General features: G+C 34.1%; 1 long non-coding RNA gene across 1 annotated transcript; it reads right to left on the bottom strand.

The window, feature by feature from the left end:
* Nucleotides 1-245: 245 nt before the first annotated feature.
* On the bottom strand, nucleotides 246-3,200 carry LOC137721381 (uncharacterized). The gene is made up of 5 exons (XR_011066634.1): nucleotides 2,269-3,200; nucleotides 2,023-2,069; nucleotides 1,533-1,696; nucleotides 821-892; nucleotides 246-640 (listed from the first exon to the last, which is right to left on the bottom strand). It is a non-coding gene; the product is annotated as an uncharacterized lncRNA (long non-coding RNA).
* Between the last annotated feature and the right edge of the window lie 1,219 nt (nucleotides 3,201-4,419).

Below are 4,419 nucleotides of genomic sequence, written 5' to 3'. Positions count from 1 at the left end.
TTATGCGCGTGCAGAAGATTTTTATTATAACTGGCATTACATGTCTCTTAAGATGTTTTGGACGTGTTTAAAAATAAAGAAAATAATATTAAATAAATCATTGATTAAATCACATTATTGATAGCCTATTATGAGGTACTAATTATAAAAATAAAATTAAAAAATTAAAAAAAAACCTATACAAAAAAATTAATTATTAAAAACACTATTTATATGACGAAAATACCCTGCATTATTTTGGGCTACTTTTGAATTTTTTTTAGGAGGGCATTTTTGTCCAAAAATATTCATACATCAAATGGTTTTACAAATATATAATTATTATACAAATATATAATTATTACCAAATATATAATTATTACCAAATATATAATTATTACCAAAAGAAAGAAATCATAATTACCCGCTGAAGTTGATCCTATAGTTTCTTTGTTTTTTTCCATTTGATTTTGTACTATATTTACAGAGTTAATCAAGTTTGATAATTAGCACGTCGTTGCATTGAATTTTGAACCCTCTGTGATGAATTCGCAATTTGACGTCTATGTCTTTGTTGATTGCTCCTACAAAGCCTTTCCTTTGATTGTTCTCGAGAATTGTGAACATTTATTTGCCCCAATCGAACTTTGTCATTGCCGACCTATACGAAAAAATTGCAAAAGAGAATGAATTTTAGTTTTTTTTAAAAAAGAAAAAAAACTCATATTGAACTACAACGAAGGTGCAATTGTAAAATCTCCAACCAAACTGCAGGTTTAAGCAGCAAAACACTGAAATTTTAGTCAATAAAAAAGAGTAGAAATGCAATTAAGATAACAACCTGTGATATATTACTTCGATCACATCCCTCCATACTTGATCTGTTGAAGTCAACTTGGAATTTTGAGTATTCCTACATGAACCAAAAAAAAAAAAAAAACACGATAATTTATTTTGGAAAAAAGAAAAGAGGACATGAGGATTGTGAATTGTCAAAAAATGTAACATATGAAAGTGATGTTAATAATAAAAATTCATGTCGAATAATTCATACAGTACCATTTATGTGAATATTGTGAGTTACAAATATTTTCCTTTTGTTTGGCCAATTTATTTGGCAAAGAGTGGATATTAGATATGCATGCTTTTGTTGAACTTAGAAGGAAGTCTGAGTAGCAGGGGTTTAGGAGTCACAGCATGTGACATATAGAGTTTTTCCCATTCATATTTGTGCATGCATAACGATATTTTTTGCTACCAAACACTTCGTTGAAATGGAAGACAAACACTATGAAACACTTCATACATGTTCAAGTTTAAGACTTCTATATTATTGTCCGAGTGGGAAAGTGTTTTTTTGTGAAGTTAACTGAACCATACTAATGTAGAATGAAAATTGAAAGCCATTCGCTAAAAATGATTGGTTAGGATTTTTAATGGAAAAGACATTTAGCTAAATTTCACTTACATTTTCTCAAAAACAATGCCCTTTGCATTGCAAGATCCATAAATATAAATGAAACCCCAAATGTTGAAATCCAGAATGGAGTTACCTTTACTTCGTCAATGATGGCCAAACAAAAATCCTAAACTTTGATATTTGAAAATTCGTTATCTCCCAACCATGGACTGGAAGTCCGGAAGCTGAACACACAGATTGTGGGGTCCCATATGTACTCTATCTTTACGACCAAATCCTGCAATGAGAACGTCGTTCCTGCAAGCGGCGACAATAATCAGTATAGCCCGAAAAAAATCTAAAATACCAAATGCAGCAATTAACAAAAACAAAATTAAGAGCAATCTTGAGCCACATCCTTCCCTTATCTCAACCATTACTCTATCTAAACTCGAAAATTATAGAAACTGCATCAAAATAACATGGTTGTACTCTACCTTCACGGCCAGATGTGGCAATCAGAACGTTGTCCTGCAAGCGGCCACAATAATCAGTGCAACAAAAAAAAACAAACTAAAATATGAAAGCAGCATTTAACATAAATGCCAAATTCTGGCAACACAGTTTTTCTCCACTAAACTCACATTTTCCTGAATCTAGTTCAAGCGATCATCATTTGGCGTCAATACCACTGCATAGTTAAACATCCAAATATGGTAAGAGACATGTCTAAAAAAGCATCTAGCTAAATCTTACTTACATTTTGTCAAGGACAATGGCCTGTTTGTTGGAAGATCCAAAAAATGGTTTCTTTGACTCATTTTAAAATGAACAAATTTAAATAGGCATTTCAGGAAAGACATAGACTAACATGATTGGTTTTATCGTACCTTATAAAATCTTCATCCATAAGTTGTTTGCTTCTGTCTACAATTTTGATAATAATATGCATTGCACATACACAAAGATGATCACAAACAGGTAGGAGACCGATATTAAAGGAAGCAACACAAATTAATGCAGCGTTGGGTGATGAAACGTCGAAAAAGAACCTGTGCAACTTCACGATCAAAGTAAGGACCATCAAGTCCAAACACTAATAGCCGAATCTTATAATCTTGGAGCTACAATGAATCAAATTTAGGATAGAGCTGCAATGAATCAAATAAGCCTGCTATGTCACTTTCAAAACAACCTTGCACATAAGAACGAATTAAACCCCGTAGGTTGAAGATGAAATTTGCAAGATAAGTATTTTCTTGTTGGAAATTAAACAGTTTCCCTTGATTTTCTCGGGAACCAAACATGCCAAAGATCATTATTTGTAGTTGCCATCGATGGAATAAATCCGAACTTGCATCTTCAAATTCAAGAAATTCCCAGAAAGAGAGAAAGAAAGGGATAGAGAAGTACAAACTTGAGAACGTGCCCCGATCTTCTAGATTCCCTCATTATCCAATTACCAATTCAATCAACAATCCCTTCAATTCACTCAATGAATTCATGCATAGGTAGAAAGATCGTCAGAAGAGGATCAACTTTCTCTTTTAGGCCGAGACCAAATTTCGGCGGGATTGAGCGGAATCTGCAAAACTTCGCCAGAAACTGTTTTAGGCTCCAATATTTGAGCGCAATTGATTTTGAGGTGTGGGTGTCATATCAGATGGAAAAGGGTTCTGATACGAATCTATAGGCTCCAACCTTGCACGATTACGTCCGTATGAATAAGTTATGATGAAATGAAGTTTGCGGAGTGAAGAAGAATTAAGGAGAAGGAGAAGAAGCACAGCATTGCAGCTACTGATCTGCAAGCAGGGAGGAACAAAATGAGAGCAGGATTCTCTTCCCTACTATTACCATCCTCTTCCATCCCCTCCTTTCACTCTTCTTTTTGTCTTATTTTCTATATAAAAAATTCAAAACAAGATGTAGACATAGCGTAATCACAACCGTTTAAATAAGAAGGAATGTAAGGGGAGAGAGTTTAAGAGGAGAGAGAATCATACTCCAAGAAAATAAGTTGTTTAGCATTTTTTATGACAAAATTATAGTAAATTATTATTATTATTTAAAAAATACTATTTATATGACAATGCATTATTTGTTTTGGAGGCATTTTTGTCCTAAACTTTTTTGTGAAGTAAGTGACCCCAAATTGGCTTGCTGGATTTACATATAGATATAAAGGTTATTCATATCAGTAGCATCCATCTTTGTTTTGGTTCTTTCACTTTTAATCTTCACAATGTATTTTTTTCTTCATGATCATTTAGTGTTAAAAAATATCCCCACTGAAAGAAAAGAAAATTATGGGTGTGTTTTTGTGGCATCATTAGTCTTCGCTGGACTATATCGAACTAGTTATTAGTGAAGTCTCATGTTTGTTGCAAAGAGTGACTAAGTTTAATGGGACTCGCGTGGACTTGCACCTTCACTAAAAGGTCTTAGCCAACCACCCCCCCCCCCCCCCCCGCCCTCCCCAAAAATGAGAGGATTGTTAGTCCCATCTTCTCCTTCGTTCGCCAGCAGCAGCCTTACCAACATGTTGGAGTATAAGCATGACAGCTAGTTCAATCATTCAAGGTTGCTAAAATGAAAAAGGATAAGAAATTTGAAATTGTTCTAAGTGTTAGGGTAGGAGTTTATCAAACTTTGTATTGAACGGACAAGATTTAAACATCTTAATAGTGTGTATCTTGCCACGTGTCCAGTTAGTTAGAAATTAAGTGAAAACAGGTGTTGCACGTGATCATAGTCACGATGCTGTGATGAAATTGCGACGGCTATAAAGTTGAGTTTGTAGGCGAGTTTGATGTAATCGAATCCAACGTGAATTAAAGAGACCAACGTACTCTCCTTCTTGAAAATTCTTCTCTGTCATTCCCTCTGCAAATCCATTTCAATTTTTGTTGAATTGATCATCATTTCTTAGAGAAATCTAGCTCAGAAATAGCTCAAACACTAACATGGCCCAGGTTGGACTCAAAACTAGGAGTGAATCTGTCAATTTGTGAGTGTTTGGCTGGGTTTTCAACGAAGAA

The sequence above is a fragment of the Pyrus communis genome, chromosome 16 (assembly GCF_963583255.1).
Source record: "Pyrus communis chromosome 16, drPyrComm1.1, whole genome shotgun sequence".
NCBI lineage: Eukaryota > Viridiplantae > Streptophyta > Magnoliopsida > Rosales > Rosaceae > Pyrus > Pyrus communis.
Note: the sequence above shows the minus strand (reverse complement) of the source record. Positions and strands in the feature narration are given on the sequence as shown.